General features: G+C 43.7%; 1 protein-coding gene across 5 annotated transcripts in view; it reads right to left on the reverse strand.

The window, feature by feature from the left end:
- LPGAT1 (lysophosphatidylglycerol acyltransferase 1) overlaps positions 1-18,363 on the reverse strand; it is a 157,215-nt gene that overhangs the window by 121,008 nt on the left and 17,844 nt on the right. The window contains exons 1-2 of one of the 5 annotated variants that reach the window (XM_044942681.2): positions 17,270-17,368; positions 2,990-3,125 (exon numbers count right to left, since the gene is read on the reverse strand). The exons of 3 other annotated variants lie outside the window; for them this stretch is intronic. The gene's annotated coding sequence lies outside the window, so the exon portion shown is untranslated. Of the gene's footprint in view, positions 1-2,989; positions 3,126-17,269; positions 17,369-18,363 lie in introns of those variants that run through there. One more of the 5 variants, XM_025285430.3, reaches the window with a different exon arrangement.

The raw sequence follows: 18,363 nt of genomic DNA on the forward strand, positions 1-18,363 counted from the left end.
TCTATTTCTTTCTTCAATGTCTTATAGTTTCCTGAGAATAGGTCTTTTACCTCCTTAAGTTAACTTATTTAATTCCTAAAATAATTCTGTGAGGAGGTAGCAAAGTCTCCTTGGCTCTGTTGCCCCCTGTATTAACTTGCCAGGGATTCTGGCGGCTGGAAGTCCGAGACTGAAGTGTTGGCAGGCTTGTCTCTTTCTGAGGCCTGTGAAGAAAACATCTGTCCCAAGCCTCTCTCACTGGCTTGGCTTTTCCCTGTGTCTCTTCACATTTCGTCCCTCTATTTAAGTCTGCTGCTGCTGCTGCTGCTAAGTCGCTTCAGTCGTGTCCAACTCTGTGCAACCCCATGGACTGCAGCCCACCAGGCTCCTCCATCCCTGGGATTCTCCAGGCAAGAACACTGGAGTGGGTTGCCATTTCCTTCTCCAATGCATGAAAGTGAAAAGTGAAAGTGAAGTTGCTCAGTCGTGTCTGACTTAGCGAACCCATGGTCTGTCTGTCCAAATTTCCCATTTGAAAATGACTCCAGTCTTACTGGATATGGGCCCACCCTATTGACCTCATTTTAACTTGATTGCCTAAAAAAAGCCCTATCTTCAAATAAGGTCACATTCTGAGGTACTGGGGGTTATGGCTTCAACACAAGTATGGGGGGGCACAGCTCAACCCATAGCAATCCCCCAATTACTGAACTGTAGGCTTCATAAGAAAGAGACACTCAAGCTGGTGCTGGCTGCCTCAGTGAGGTGGAGTCAGGGGACAGGCTATGCTATGCACAAGTCACTCACAATTCATAAACCCACTTACTGGGATCATCATCCAGGAGTGAAGGCTTCTATCTAACTCACTTATCAAAAACAATACAAACAAAAAAAACAGGACCCAAATGGAGTCACTTGTGCTGAACGCACATCTCACCAAAGTAAAACTCAGTACTTATCTAATTGCAGGTTCAGTCCATCTGCAATTTCCTGGTCAGCAGTAGTATGGAAATCCACCCAATAGACCCTTTCCATCCCCAAAGAAAGATGTGGTAATTGTTATTTCTTTTCCCTGCCCAAATCTACCTATAAAAACCTTCTATTTGGTATGATCTTTAGTGTTCCTTTCTAATTACTGGATGGGCTGCTATCCAATTCATGAATCCTTGGATAAAGCCAATAGGGTTCTTAAATTTACTCAATGAATGTTTGCTTTTTAACACACTGAAAAGTCAAATATTTTGATTTTTTAAAGAGATACCAAAAGATCTAGATTGAATTAGACTTTGATTCCAGGATCAGCCACCTCTTTAACTCTTAATGACCCTGGGAAGTCCTGTAGGTTCATTTTAAGAGTAAGCAAGGCCTGGGCCAGCTTGTAAAGCAACCTCTGAGAAACTGAGCAGAAAGAACAAGAAAGAAAAGCTATAATAGGAAGGATGTGAACTCAAGGAGAAGGAAGTAGAGTGTTGGAGGAAAAAGGAAGTGAAAAGGAGGTCAGAAAGCTGCAAACAGCCTCCAAACACCTGAGATTTAAATTGCAGCCTTCACTGGAGATCAAAGTAACATATGCAAATATGTTTTCAAAGGTTAAAAGTGTTATGCGATTGTGGAGTGTTATTTTCTAAGGCAGAAATACCAAAGCATTGTACCCTTTGGAAACTGGTACTCTGTGTTTTCTGGCCAACTACTATCTAGTCTTTCCTTCACTTAATTTTTTAGCCACAAATAAATCATAACTCTTCTGTTAGTCACCAGCATCCATCTTCAGTGCTTTGAGGAGGTTTGTGTTATAATCAGGAAACGTGAAAAACTTCCAGGTCACATTAACCTCTGAGCCAACTTAACTGGGAGTGTCAGCTTGGAACACTTGTGTTCCTCCTATTGTTGTTTCAGTCACTAAGTTGTGTTCAACTCTTTTGCAACTGCATGGACTATAGCCAGCCAGGCTCCCCTGTCCATGGGATTTCCCAGGCAAGAACAGTGGAGTGGGTTGCCATTTCCTTCTTCAGGCCCCTTCCTCCTGAGGTCCTGGCAAACTCTTATTATAGAAGGCAAGAGAGGTGGAATAAATGTCCCTGGCTCTCAGATCTCATATTTTGCTCCTGGTGAATAATAATTCAGCTGTTTTCCAGAGCCTTCCAACCGCTGATTCTCAAAGTTACCCAACGCCAACCTCAAATGGACCCAAGAAAGCAAGTCTTTCCTTTAGTCCTTTCAGACAAACTATTTACAAATACGTACACTCAGGTTTTCATGTACATCTAAGACCTACTCTCTAGTAGCTTGAAAAGTGAATTATTAAAAGATAATCTAATTTGGAATTCATAACCCAAAATCAATGAGATACCAGTTCTTATTGAGGATTTCTAATTTCTGAGTTAGCATCTCATCAACTCATCTCTTGAAGCCTGGCTTTCAGGGAAAGCTCTGATGGAGACTTGTCCGCGCCTGACCATCTCTGGACCAGTGCTTTGTCATTAGCCTACTGCTTATATTGTCACATTTGGGTCAAGGTCTTCAATTGTTGTCATTCTTGCTTTAATTATAATGTACTGTTAACTTAGTTTCATCATTATCATGTTAATTGTGATTTGTTTGGTTAGCCTTGAAGCAATTATTGTCGCATATTTGCTTCAACTACATGTTTTGGCCTCTAATTTTCTAATAATTACACCTAAAAACAATTATGCATTGCTATTTGAATATGAATCATGTATGCCCTGATTGCTAAAGCACATTGACACTTAATTCCCCAAAATATACTTCACAGTGGCCCCTCAATAGTATCCCTGAATTATTGTACCATTGGTATGTGAGAAAGAATGGGGTCGACTGGCTGTGGTCTATTTTGCCCAGCCTAGAGTGGAAAGAGAAGGTTGAAAACCACTGTCTTAGCCTTGAAGAATGAATAATTGAATATACAGCACATTTTGCAAACAGCTTACAAATGGCACGTGCAAACTCATTTCCCTTGATCAATGCCTGGAAAATAAATATCCACGCTTACCTTCTTTCACTCCCTACTCAGCTGCAGCCTCACCGTGGGTGTAGCAGAAAGTAATGGCGACTGACTTATCAGGCGGCCAGGCATCCGTAAGGAATGGTAGTGGGCGGGGCTGTTCCCAGCAAAGGTTTCAGGGCAACTGTAAATACGAGTGGGCAGAGTCACAAACAAAACCGAGTTCTGCAAACTGATCGAAGCTTGCAGCTTTAGGTTTCTGTTCAGGGTTGTGATAAGGGTGGGTTGTACCTTAGTAAATGGCAGTGACCATGAAAGCCCAAATGGACTTTGGAAGACTGGGCATTAATTCACAAACTGAAGCAACCCTCAGAGGTGGGTCTGGATTGACCTTGGGCACAACTGTGGTCTCTCCTCTCCTGTGGATCCCGCAGAATTTTATTTGTATCTCTTTTGTATCCTTGTTTTCTGTCTTTTTTAAAGTGGTTTGTAAAGGTCTCATTTTCTTGCAGACTTTATTTCTTTGAGGGTAGGACCAGGTTTTACCCATCTTTAGGAGAAGGCGATGGCACCCCACTCCAGAACTCTTGCCTGGAAAATCCCATGGACGGAGGAGCCTGGTAGGCTGCAGTCCATGGAGTTGCTAAGAGTCGGACATGACTGAATGACATCACTTTCACTTTTCACTTTCATGCATTGGAGAAGGAAATGGCAACCCACTCCAGTGTTCTTTCCTGGGTAATCCCAGGGATGGAGGGCTGCTGTCTATGGGGTCGCACAGAGTTGGACATGACTGAAGCGACTTAGCAGCAGCAGGAGGCAATTTGTCAGAGTGCCAGGAGTGGAGTTGGGGGATCAGCCTACTTTTAGGATTGTCTCTATTCTAGTATCCAAAATCACTGCAGATGGTGATTGCAGCCATGAAATTAAAAGACGCTTACTCCTTGGAAGGAAAGTTATGACCAACCTAGATAGCATATTCAAAAGCAGAGACATTACTTTGCCAACAAAGGTCTGTCTAGTCAAGGCTATGGTTTTTCCAGTAGTCATGTATGGATATGAGAGTTGGACTGTGAAGAAAGTTGAGTGCCGAAGAATTGATAGTTTTAAACTGTGGTGTTGGAGAAGACTCTTGAGAGTCCCTTGGACTGCAAGGAGATCCAACCAGTCCATTCTAAAGGAGATCAGTTCTGGGTGTTCTTTGGAAGGAATGATGCTAAAGCTGAAACTCCAGTACTTTGGCCACCTCATGCAAAGAGTTGACTCATTGGAAAAGACTCTGATGCTGGGAAAGATTGGGAGCAGGAGGAGAGGGGGATTACAGAGGATGAGATGGCTGGATGACATCACTGACTCGATGGACGTGAGTCTGAGTGAACTCCAGGAGTCGGTGATGGACAGGGAGGCCTGGCGTGGTGCAATTCACGGGGTCGAAAAGAGTCAGACACGACTGAGTGACTGAACTGAACTGGACTACAAGGAGGTCCAAACAGTCCATCCTAAAGGAGATCAGTCCTGGATGTTCATTGGAAGGACTGATGCTAAAGCTGAAACTCCAATACTTTGGCCCCCTCATGCGAAGAGTTGACTCATTGGAAAAGACTCTGATGCCGGGAGGGATTGGGGGCAGGAGGAGAAGGGGACGGCAGAGGATGAAATGGCTGGATGGCATCACCGACTCGATAGACATGAGTTTGAGTGAACTCCGGGAGTTGGTGATGGACAGGGAGGCCTGGCGTGCTGCGATTCATGGGATCGAAAAGAGTCAGACACGACTGAGTGACTGAACTGAACTGAACTGAAGTATTGAAAACCCAATTAAAGCTTACATAAAAAAAAAACAAGCAAACAAAAACAAAACAAAAAACCAAAACAAAATGTTGATACATAGTGGTATTATTAGTTTACATTATGTCTTAATCCAAAGACTATGTGACTTTCAAGTCTCTCTTTCATAAACAGAAGGATGGGTGGAGAGCTGGACATGTAGAAATGGAGATACATATCTCAATTTCTCTCTTTATTTCATACACACATTCAATTCTGCTTCTTTCTGTAATTGTTCTCATGTTTTCCTACAACACGCTTCCTCCATACAAGTGGTAGTAATGCTCGTCGATAGTTTATTTCATTTCTGCTTAGCAATCCACAGGGAAAAAGGACTTCTCTTTCCCTGATCAGAATAGACAAGTCCAAGGAAGTCTCTGATTGGCCAGATCTGAGTTGCAAGCCTACCCCAGGGAGGGGATATAGGTTGTGTGAAGGACAGTCCCACCAGAACATTCTGGTAGAGTGGAGAGAGGAAATTCCCTTGAGCAAAGGGTATTTTGTAAATACTGTCACCAAAAATAAGGATTTGGGTGGTGGGGATGGGGATGGAGCTGAATCTGGGCAGACGAAATAGCAACTGTCCATTTCTATCAATAGGATGCTGTATATAAGGGGACAGTGCTTTGTACTAATATTAAACTGAACCATCCACTTCTTCCTTCTTCTGGCAGCTCTCAGTCCCTCTGTTCTTGGAACCTCCTACTTCCTTCCTTAAATATCCTTGTCCAAGCCACACCCAAAGTCACTTCTGAGGCTGTTGGGGAACTGAAGCTGAAAGGGGTTGAAAGGACCTTGCCCTGCTTGACTCTCTCCAGGAGAAGGAGAGAAAAGATGCTTGCCATCTAGAATAGAAGGAAGGTTCACAGGGAGATCAGAAAGCTGTAGTAGAAAAAGAAAGCTAGACCCCGAGGCTATGATCAGGCCTGTTCTCTCAGCACTTAGGAGCTGAACACAGCATGTCCCATTAGAACTGGTGGCAGGGTTCAGGGAGGTGCCATTCAACTGCCAGGTAGGGCATCTTCTCTCTTTCCTCTTCTCCCTCCCCTTCTCTTTTTTCTCTGCTCTGCTGCTTCCACATTTTTTAGAGAACTCCAGTAGTTCCTGCCTTTGCTGGAGGCTCAGCGGGAGGAATGCTACCATCCAGAGCTGAGGCGTTATAGCAGGAAGCAGAGAGTGGTTTAAACTCAGGCCCCAGTGAGGCCTATAGGTGGGGGCATAGCTGGTTTCAGTCCAGTAACCTGCTCCATGGGACTTTTCTTGGAGTCCAAAGTAAAGAAGATACCAGCGGAGGAGGAGGTGGTTGACAGACCAGGGTCCTGGGCCCATAGCAAGTGTAGCCCTGGCAATGGATTCAGTGCCAGTGGGGATCTGGATTGGGGTGGGGGCATGGGGGACGACTACACAGGCATGGGGGTTTGTGCTGAGTCCTTGTTTGTCGTTGTTTTTATATAATTTTAGGCTTCCCTGGTGACTCAGACAGTAAAGCATCTGCCTGCGATGCAGGAGACCTGGGTTCAACCCCTGTGTCAGGAAGATCCCCTGGAGAAGGAAATGGCAACCCACTCCAGTACTCTTGCCTGGAAAATTCCATGGACTGAGGAGCCTGGAAGGCTACAGTCCATGGGGTGGCAAAGAGTCGGACGAGACTGAGCGACTTCCCTTTCTTTATTTTCTCTCTTTATATAATTTTATTTATTTACTGGTTTTGGCTGTGCTGGGTTTCCTTGCTGTGCACGGGCTTTCTTAGCTGTGGTGAATGGGGGCTACCTGGTGCACGGGCTTCTCACTGGGGTGGCTCCTCTTGTTGTGGAGCATGGACTCTAGGGCGAGGCCTTCCGTAGTTACGGCACACGGGCTCAGTAGCTGTGGCTCCTGGGCCCTAATGTTAGGGGAAGCACACTGACCGAAACCGTCCACCCTGACCAGGCACCATAGTAACCATTTGACGGGAAGTTTTACGACAGGAAGTCCTGGTAAGGAACACCAAACCAATAAGCCACCACCCACCGGAAGAATTGGGGAAAGGTCAAACAGAGACACCACATGTCCGACCACCTCCCAGAATCCTTCTTGCTGGCATCCATCTTGGCTGAACAAGGCGTGCACCGCCAGGATGGATTCTGAGTCAGAATGATGGGCTAAAGACAACCCAGAAACTAATCCCAAACACCATAAAACTGCGAGCCATGTGGCGGAGCTGTTCTCCTGGGTTCCCTTACCCTACTGCTCTCCACCTGGGCGCCCTTTCCAATAAAATCTCTTGCTTTGTCAGCACATGTGTCTCCTCGGACAATTCATTTCCAAGTGTCAGACAAGAGCCCAGTTTGGGGCCCTGGAAGGGGTTCCCCTTCCTGCAACACTGGAGCACAGGCTCAGTAGTCGTGGCACATGGGCTTAGTTGCTCCGAGCCATGTGGGATCTTCCTGTGTCTCCTGAACTAGAAGGTGGATTCTTTACCACTGAGCCACTGAGGAAGCCCCCCTTGTTTGTCTTTTCGTTTTGCCATTGAAAGCATATTCCAGGAAAATCGGAGGTATGGGGACTTCCCTGGTGACCCAGTAGTTAAGACTTGTTGCTTCCAATGCAACACTGCAGGCTTCGTCCCTGGTGAGGGAACTAAGATCCCACACACTATGCGGTGCTGCCAAGAAAATGTAAAAAAAGAAGAAGACTGGAGGCACAGAGAGAAGGGAGTAATATGTGGTTTCTGAAGTTCTTGGCCTTGGCTGGGGGCAAAGTGGCACAAGAGGTTAGGCACAGGAGAAGTTCAATGATTGAAGTTTAAAAACCATCTTGAAGGGCACTTTTGATGTACAGGAAAGAGAATGGGATGTGGAATCAGAAAATCTGAACTTAAAGCCTGATTCAATTCCTCATTCTCTGTGTGATCTTGGGCAGGTTACGTTGCTCCTCTGGGCCTCCGTTTCCTCATCAGAAAAAATCAAGACAATAATACTTCACAGGGTGCAAAAGGATGTCGTCAAGATGAAAAAACCCAAATACTGTCAATACGCCATTCCACTTTTCTGGGTCTACTACCTTCTCCAGGAAGCAACAGAGTGTAATTGTTAAGAGTTCAGTCTCTGAAATTTGACAGAACTGGGTTCAAGCCCCCATTCTCAATTACAAATAGATATTTATATATGAAATGGTGAGATGTCTGGGATTTGCTTCAAAATAGTGCAGGAAGGGGAGAGTCAGTGAGGGTGCTATGAAGCAAGATTGGCCATGAGTTGATATTGGCTGAAACTGGGTGATGGCTACATGGGGAGACCTGGGTATCCATGGACACGTGGATACATCTGCCTACCTTATGTATACAGGAAGTCCTCACTTTGCATGGTTCTGATATGCATGGATTGTAGTTACCATGGTTTAGTTAGGTAACACCAATCTCCCCACAACACAACTCAACTTTCAGTTGCCACAGGATATTAAGGAAGTTGTTACACAAAGTACACACTTTGGTCACAAATCACTGCATAAACACAGATGTGCCTATCATCAGTGACTTACCACACCAGTTCTTTCACATTCTGTCTCTGCTGTTGGTCACTGCCCATCGGTTAAGGTTTACACATAGACAGAAAGCTTGTGCTGAGTTGCCCCCTTATCTCCTAGCAATAAACCTACGTGGCATTTTGCAAAGATAGATAATCGAAAGAGGGAATCAGCCAATAGAAATGACAATGCACTAAAGAAATGAAGCGTGATAACACTGAATACAGGTGAACTTGTAGATAAATAGCCAACCATGGGGAGGTCAGCCTTGCCGCCATTCAAGACTGTGGATGCAGTCAGAGGATTCAGTGAAGGCAAAGTAGGAAAAACAGTGGTTGTGACGAAAAGATGATGATATTCCAGAGGAAATGACTCTGGGAAAAATCCTCACATTGAAGGTACTCTTGGAAGAGTTTCGCAACATGGAAAGCTCAAAGGACCAAGTGCTGGAAGCTGATCTACCCTTAGAAAGAGCATGACAATTCACCAAGGCAGAGAAAAGGTGCTCAGCTGCTGTGTGACATGAAGGCAAGCAGCGTTCAAACTATTCTGCATCTTTTTCTTACAAACAAATAAGCACTTTTGTTTTTAATGTTTTATTTTTATTTTATTATAAATTTATTTATTTTAATTGGAGGCTAATTACAATATTGTTTTTAATGTTTTAAATAACAATGTACTAAATAAATATTAGCTTTACTCTTTTTTTATCTCCCTATATATTTACAACTGACAGTAAGAGAAATTTTAAAGTTTTGACAAAAATGTTTAAAGGTCACAAAATGATTATAATTTTTCATTGTTATTAAAATTGCATTGTGTGGTTTCAGCTTACATTTTTACAGTCCTGTGCTACTGTGAAAGTTTTCCATTTTGTTATTTTCAATACTGAATAGTTTTTTTTCTAATCCCCACTCAACCGCTTTCTTATGAAAATTATTTAATCTTCCCATGTCTCAGTTTCCTCATCTGTCACATGAGAGTAACAATAGCATCCATTTTGCTAGACTGTTATGAAGATTTAACAAGTTGATACGTGTCAAGTACTCAGCAGAGTGAATGACATAAATAAAGATTCCGTGAACAGTGGCTGTTATATTTGTAGACCTGGACCAGAGAGAGATAGAAGGCCCTGAGAGGTTACAGAGTATCAGAGTATCATTGCCTTCTGCCACACAGAAGGATTTCAGCACAACTTTTTCTCAAGGAGCCTCTAATTACTTTTTTATAATTAGTTTTATTTTATTGTCGGAGTATAATTGCTTTACAATGCCGTCTTAGTGCCTGCTGTACATCAAAGTGAATCGGCTGTATGTATACATATATCCTTTCCTCTTGAGTGGAGCCTCCAGTTCTGAATAATGACACAGTGATATATCTCAGTGTCTGTCCCTTTTTTTTTTTTCCACTATTACCACCCTACTCCTGCTCCACAGGAGCCTTTTTAGAATCTACTCCCACTATGAAAAATTAATAGCATGCGTTAGTTGCTCAGTCCTGTCCAACTCTTTACGACCCCATGGACAGTAGCCCGCCAGGCTCCTCTCTCCATGGAATTCTCCAGGCAAGAATACTGGAGTGGGGAGCCCTTTCCTTCTCCAGGGCATCGCTCAGACTCAGGGATCGAACCCAGGTCTCCTGCATTGCAGTCCGAACCACCAGGAAGTCCATTAATAGCATAGCAGATACACTGTATATTCATGTGTTTATGGACTATATGCATACTTGTGTTTTACACAGAAAAGGAATAAAGTCCCACCCCAATCAATATTTTACTCTCTTGGGAGGATATCATTGCTATTGAGAATGCATGATGTATTACAGATGGAGACGTAGCAGACATGTTGATTGGCTATGCAAGGTCCTTCTTGCCATCTTCGTCTTCCTACCTCTAACCCCTGTCCCATCCTCCACCCTCTGCTTTCTAAGGGAGCCCTAACACTTAATTTATTTATTTATGGTAATCCACTGTCACAGATGGGGTCGTGTACTTCATTAAGCCAGTTAGGTAACCCTGTTCTCTTTGCTAGTGATTTCACTAGTGATTGGTTAGGAATGGGTGTGTGAAACAGTTCTGGGCAAGACGTGAGGACGAATCTGACAGGTGACTTTGGGGAGAGGTTTCTTCATGACTGAAAATGGACACACCAGAAGAGAGGGCCTGACTTTTCCCCTTGGGTGTTGGCAGGTCTAGATGTGTTACCACCTCTAGATCTTAAACTCTGAAAGGTAGCTTTTCATCTTCCAAATGAGTTAGCTTAAGAACCCAACTGACGTGCTTTAGATACACAATGAATGGAAATAACCGAGGTTCTTGATGAGATAGAGTTGCTGAACTAATCAATCCTGGAGCTGCCCTACCTTGCAACTTGTTGTTATATGGGATAATACTCACACTTTTTCTTATTGCTTTGGCTTGCTGAGCTGCTTGTAGTCAGAAGGTAATGTTGGGGGTGGGGGGAAAGCTATGACAACAAAATACTTTAGAAAAAATATATTACTAAAAAGTCAAGGTATCCGTATAAACTGAGGATCACTGCATTTGGAGATGAGGACTGGAAACACATTTCTGAATAACCTCATCTATATTCATAGCTCCAGCACCCAGACCCCTGAATTATCTGGGTTTGAATCCTATTCATCTATTGATCACATGGATGGCCTTGGTAAGTTACTCTTTTGAATGTCAGTTGCCTTCTTAGTAAAATCAAGACAAGAACATCTGTACTAGATTGTGAGAATCAAAAGAAATAATATCAACAAAGTGTTTAGAACCGGTCTGACAAATATATAATATTTAATATATAAATAATATATAATAAAATAAAATGTATATGTAATATATATGCGGGCTTCCCTGGTGGCTCAGACAGTAAAGAATCTGCCTGCAATGTAGGAGACCCGAGTTCAATCCCTGGGTTGGGAAGATCCCCTGGAGAAGGGAATGGCGACCCACTCTAATGTTCTTGCCTGGAGAATACCATGGACAGAGGAGCCTGCCAAGCTACAATCCACAGAGTCGCAAAGAGTTGGACATAACTGAGAAACTTACACACACACACACACACATATATGTAATAAAATGTACCTCTTACTATCATTTCTTTTATACTAATGGCTTCCAACACAACCTCTCCATCCCTGTCTGGTCCCAAATTTTCTCCAGATATTTTTACTTGATTGTTTCAATGTACTATAACTCTAACTAACTTCCTGCCTCCTTCCTCTAAACCACACTTGCCTTCCTACGTTCTGGATCCAACACCCTTCACCTACACGAATTTCTACTTCAGCATCCTTAGAAAATGCATCTCTGCAAAGCCAGCTCCCTGATAGCTCAGGTGTTATCAGGATAAATGGTCTCCTCTAGTCTCCCATTGCACTTTGTGTCTCTCATATCATTTTTCATTATGAGTAGATAATAATCCTGCCTTCCCAAAATGTAAGCTCCTTGCAGATGGAGACTGTAATAGAAAGATGGCACAGCATCCTTTCTGCCATTCCCTAACTGCATCCCTATTTTTAATCAAGCATTTACTCTCTGGTCCATTAGCTTAGGGGAAAGATGACCCCCCACCCTCTAGCTAAAGAGAGAGACTTGTATTGCCTAGTTGTAATCCTATCCTGCTTAGGCCTGGGTTTTAGAACCAGTCAGTGCCTGACATTTCTTTCCATATGGGGATTGGTTTTGAAAGGAGCATGTGACCTGATCTCACCACTGGAAAATAAGGTGAATTTTGCTAGGTAATTCTGGGAAAAAAGGGTCTATGCTTTTAAAAGCGAACCTTCATAAAAGCTGTCCTCTCTTTCATAAGTCCTGGTATCTAGAAAAGTCATTTGTCACAATGGGGGAAGACAATCTGAAGAGGAGGCCCTTGCATAGAGCGGAGGTGACTTGGGAGCCACTGAATAATTCAACCCCAAAGCCTGCCCTACCTCTCAACTTCCATTTGCATAATCCAAAAAAAATGCTTATTAAATTGGGGTGACTTGTAACAGGAAGAGTCCTAACTGATACAGGGACTCTGTCTTCAACTTTGTATCCCCTGGAGTATCTGTCACATGGCAGGCATTCAGTAAATGCTTGTGTGTTGGATAAACCCGTGATATGCTGGCTCTCTGGATTTTGCCCACAGAGCAATTTTCTCCACACAAGTCCCCATCAGCTCCCCTCCTTGTCTGAACTTTTGGTAGGAGTAAGTTATTTTCTAAAACTAAACAAAGCGTCCTGGGGTGACAGGAATGTTCATGTCCACCAGTCAAGTTCTCTCTTGGAGATTTCCTGAAGGAACACAGGCGAATCTGAACTCACTGACTCTCATTTTTCTAGACTTTGGACTTCTACCTTTAGATGGCAGTTGTAGTTATCATTTCAACATACTTATATGAAAGGTTAAGCTTATTACTTCCTGGCTATAACCCTGCTGCTGCTGCTGCTGTCGCTTCAGTCGTGGCCGAGTCTGTGCGACCCCATAGACGGCAGCCCACCAGGCTCCCCCGTCCCTGGGATTCTCCAGGCAAGAACGCTGGAGTGGGTTGCCATTTCCTTCTCCAGTGCATGAAAGTGAAAAGTGAAAGTGAAGTCGCTCAGTCGTGTCCGACTCTTAGTGACCCCATGGACTCTGGAGTCACATAATCTAATCAATAAGCTCTCTATAAACCACATTTTTAGGATGGATTATTATTATTGTGTATTCAATCACCAAATAATTGAGATACACATTTCCGTAGAATGATAAAATTTCTGTTTTCTGTTATTTTCTCATTTCTAGATGTATATTATTAACAGTTCTGTTGTCAGTGAGTAGTATTTCTTGATTTGCATGTTTATCCTGTGTCTAATTTCCTCCTGTTCCCATCACTTACTGTTTTAAATGGTACTCCCTATCTTAGGGACGGCAAATGGGCCAGAGATCGGCACTGACCCTCAAGCAGACATCCATGGGTTCCCAGAACCTAAGAGATGGTCTTACCTGAGAGGACCATCCGACCGCACTGCTTTGTGCTGTGCTTGGCCAACTAGGTGAATCATCTCTCAGAGATTCTGAGTGGGAACCATAGATGGAGAGGGACACATAATGAGGAATGGAAAAACCTTAAGCTCAACCACATTAAAGTTAAGTACCTCTGTTCACCAAAAGACCAGATAAACAGTGGAAAGATAAGCCATAAAATGAGAGAAAATATTTGCAACATTATGTAAGTGATTGTTACAAAGAAGAATTCTTAAAAATTAACATGAAAGAGATAGACAACCCAACAGCTCTATGGAAAAGTTTTGGTGCTCCTTTAATGGACACCAAAGGGAAAATCCAAATGGCCAATAAACAGTATGCCAAAATATTCAACCTCATGTGAATGAGGCTGAAGGCCCAAGTGTGACTGAAGCCCCAATAAGACACCATTGAACATCCAACAGATCAGCAGATCAGTTAAAATATCTGAAAGTAACTGAGACTTCCCTGGTGGTCCAGTGATTAAGAATCTGCCTTGCAATGCAGGGGACATGGGTTCGATCCCTGGTGGGGAACTAAGATCCCACATGTCTTGGAACAACTGAGAACATGCGCCGCAACTGCTGAACCCACATGCCACAACTAGAGAGCCCAAGGGCCGCAAGGCAAGTCCCGCCCACATGACGCAAGGGAGATTCTGCCTGCTGCAACTAAGACCCAACACAGCCAAATAAAGAAATAAGTGAAATTTTAAAAATATCTTAAACTAACAAATATAGACAAGCGTATGAAACAAAGGGAACACAAATACAGTGCGGGAGGGAGTATAACTGTACAACTACTTTGAGAGAGTTTGGTACTATTGAGTACTATATGACTCATCAACTGCACGCCTAAGAATGTACCCCAGAGAAATCTGTCCACATGTGCACCAAGAAACATGTAAAAGAATGTTCCAAACATAATAGCAAAAAACAAGAGACAATCTAAATAGCTACCAATGATAGAATGGAGAAATAAATTACGGCATATTCTTACAACGAAACACTACAGGGCAATGAAAATGAATGAGCAATGGCCAAGCTGGCAGGAAGTGGTAAAAGAGTATGGAAGAGATGTGGCCATTTTCCTTCAAGGCTGATGCCTTTGTCTTCTAGGAGCTTCTTCTTTATCTATTCTCCTCTCTCATAACATCTGAACTTTGGATTGAGTTTTGGGGTAAGCCCTCTTTGGAGCTAAGCAGATTTCATAGTCAGCTTCCTGCTGGTGCAGACATTAGGGACCAAGGTTTGCTTTATGCCTTCAACACTTGACTCTAGGAGGCTTCTCTTTTTTTTGGCAACGCTTATAAAACTGAGAAGGTTTTGGTCAGTTCCACAAGCCAGTCACCATTCCCAAGTTCTTCTCTGAACGTAGTTCTTCAAGCAGCTTTATTTCTTTGCTTCCTTGGTCAATAAGTGCTTTTCTCTCTCATTTTAATGATGGCTTCCTCAAGTCCAGGGCTTCCCAGGTGGCTCGGTAACAAAGAATCCACCTGCCAATACAGGAGACACAGGAGACTCGAGTTCAGTCCTTGGATTGGGAAGATCCCCTGCAGGAGGAAATGGCAACCCACTTGCCTGGAAAATCCCACTGACAGAGGAGCCTGTCGGGCTACAGCCCATGAAGTCTCAGAGTCAGACTTGACTGAGCACACACATAGGCACCTTGAGTCCATCTGAAACAACAGGCTGCATTACAAACCCTTAAACCCTCAGTCTCATCTTTGGCACAGTCCTGGCGTTTGGTTTGGCTGAGAAGTTTTAATGAGCCTTTGAAAAATGCTTTGAACAACTACAATTTTCTCTTCTTGTTTTGAGTAAAGAAGCAACTGACTTTTCTAACTCTGTAACAATCCACAATTCTGGTCATACTCGGTAATCTGGCCACTTCTTGCCTGCACTTGTAATATCTTACAGGAAGGAGCAACTGGTACGTGTTGACAATGGAATTTTACACAGTTACTTCCTCTGGAATTAGGGGCTTAGTAGGAGAGTGGTCTGTCCTTCAAAGTATCGCAGATGACAATCTTGTCAAATATTTTTGCCTCTGCATACAAGGACACTGGCTTTCCAGTAAAGAATGTCAGTTTTCTTATCTCTTAACCACTGAGACAATGACATGTATTTTGAGTTTTTATAATGGCAATACCATGCTTTTGGAATCAATTTCTGTATTACTTAGAGTAAGGCTATAGATGAGTAACAGAGAGACCCCTCAATAATCCCATATGTTTAAGAAGACCGAAGCTTAGTTCTTTTTCAATTAACAGTCCAGGTTGGTTCTGCCTCACGTGATCACTCAGGGATCCAACTTCACTCCATTTTGTTGCTCCTCCATTCCCGAGGCCTTGATACAATCTGCTTAATCAAGGTTGCGTCATTGCCTTGTCAGGGTCTTGGTGAGTGAGAAGGGAGAGGAGACTGGGGAGGAGACAGACCCAGGTCTTAAGGTGCAGGCCTGGCATGGCACACAGCACTTCTGCTCACATTCCTTTGGAAGACATTTAACGGTTGGCCGTATCCAACTCCAAGGAAGGCTGGGAGACATGACAAGAATAAAGGTAAGAACAGAGCTGGGTGGACCATTAAGGTTATTTTACCCCCAAATTTTCAGTCTCAAGCCTTCAACTTAGTTTGCAGCTCTGGAAATAGATTGAGACTCAGGATACTGGTGACAAAACCAGAGCTTCATAGAAGTCCAAAAATACCAGAAGTCCTCCTTTCATGTTTAATACCTATGAAAAAGCCATGTAATTTCATAAGCATCTGGCTAATGCCGTGGAGCCCTGAAATCTTAAACAACATTTAGCAGGCCAGATAAAGTAAAAAAAAAACAAATTGTGCAGGTCTCATTATTACTAGTTTCACATCTATAAAATTTCATAGATATGTTCTTCAATAAAAAAAGAATATGAAGATGATGAAGAAGAAGAGAGAGAAAAAGGAAGAAAGAAAGACAAACTCAGAGGAATGAATAAAGAAGATGTGATACATATATACAGTGGAATATTACTCAGCCATCAAAGTGAAGTCGCTCAGTTGTGTCCGACTCTTTGCGACCCCACGGACTGCAGCCTACCAGGCTCCTCCCTCCATGGGATTCTCCAGGCAAAAGTACTGGAGTGGGTTGCCATTTCCTTCTCCAGGGGATCTTCCTGACCCAGGGAACAAACCCTGGTCTCCCACATTCCAGGCAGACGCTTTAACCTCTGAGCCACCAGGGAAGCCCATAAAACAAAACTGTGCCATTTGCAGAGATGTGGATGGACCTAGAGACTCATACAGAGTGAAGTAAGTCAGAAAGAGAAAAACACATATCATATAATATTGCTTATATGTGGAATCTAGAAAATGATACAGATGAACTTATTTGCAAAGCAGAAATAGAGACAGAGACATAGAGAACAAACATATGAATATGAAGGATGGCAGGGGTGTAGGATGAATTGGGAGGTTGGGATTGACATATACAAACTACTATGTATAAAACAGATAATTAATGAGGACTTACAAAATTGAAAATTAAAAAATAAAAAAGAATGTGACTTCCATCTCACAGAAAAAAAAGAGACAAACCCAGCACCACACTTGCCATAAAATAAGCACTTAAATCTCAGCTCTTGTCCCTTGTGAGCTTCTTTTCAGAGTATTCGTCTCCTGGGGATGTCCTGGCTCACTTTATAAAAAGATGATGTGATCCAGGACAGTGGAGGGAGCTGATGCAGCCCAGAGACCCTAGAGCTCAGAGATCAATACCATGAGGCCGTGGCGGCCAAGAGAACACATGAAGGGCCCCTCACCAAGACCTCTCCTGGCTGTTAAGCCCCTTCTCACCCCTGTCCTCTCTAGCCTCATTGACTGTCTGCTCCAATCCCATCTTGTTAGGCCACTCTCTCTGCCTTAGCGTGGAAAGAAAATGCAGCTTACAGTAAAGCCTACAAGGGCTTACAGCAGTGGGGGGCAAAGGCAGGGCATGCATGGCCTGGGGGGAGCTCACCCACCTCGCTCTGCGCACACGCTGCCCAACTGGCAGGGACGGTCTGATCTCCTAGCAGCCACTCAGGTTCCTGATTGCTCCATTTAGGTGAGCTCAAAAGTGCAGAAAGGTGATGTGATAGATTTGCCCCCAAGTTTCAGTAGGATTAGTAAACAGATGCCTCTATTGCTAAATATCTGAGTAAAGTCCTGTATGGGTTGCTTAAGCCAAAGTTCACTCAAGTTGACTCTAAAGCCCTTTGTTGGACTATGTCCACAGTGAGGAGGTGGCCGGCCACGTGGAAAGGAGGGGACAGAAGTAGATGGTGTTGGCATCTGAGAAATTTCCACTGGAGAATAGGCACTCAGATTATTGTTTTGTGCTCTGTAAAATAGATGCAGCACACACATGCGCCGTGAATCAACACACCAACTATTTGCAAACCCTTGTGCCAGTTATGAGAAGGAAAGGGGGAAGAAAACCTTCGCTTTACAGTCCTTCAGGTGGACAAAGAGAAAAAGAACCAGGGAGGACAAAAATGGTCCTAAAACAAACACCATTAGCGAAGTAAAACATAGCATATTTGGTATGTCAGAATGGAGAAAGAAAGAAACGCCGATGATTTGATGATTCACTTATTCAGTCATTCACTCCACGAACATTTAGGAAATACTATCTCCGTGACATCCATTATGATAGCAGCTAGAGACACAAGAATCAGGTAGGACACAGACCCTGCCCACACAGGTAGAAGTGGGAGCCAAGTTGCTAAGTAAACGAAAGCCCAGGTATGTCATCAGAGCTTTCGTAGACATGGGTACAAGGGTCAGGGTGATTCTAATCAGGTGGGGAGTCTGTGGGCAGAGGTCAAGAGGAGACTTTCGAGAAGCGGTGTCTGGGGTGGCCAGAGTGACAGTTGTGACGGGTGAGGGGCAGCAGCATGTGGAGGGCAGGCTCGGGGCCGGGGTGGCAGGGCAGCCGTGTCTGCGTCCATCGGTCTGTGTCCATCGACACCTGGGAAGCAACGTTATGGGAAAGGCGCATGTTCTAGGGACAACGTGATGATGGCAACTACCGAACCTCATGAACGAGTTGGACTGCTGCTGGGAGACCCCTGCC

The sequence above is a fragment of the Bubalus bubalis genome, chromosome 5, assembly GCF_019923935.1.
Source record: "Bubalus bubalis isolate 160015118507 breed Murrah chromosome 5, NDDB_SH_1, whole genome shotgun sequence".
In the NCBI taxonomy this organism is placed as follows: Eukaryota; Metazoa; Chordata; class Mammalia; order Artiodactyla; family Bovidae; genus Bubalus; species Bubalus bubalis.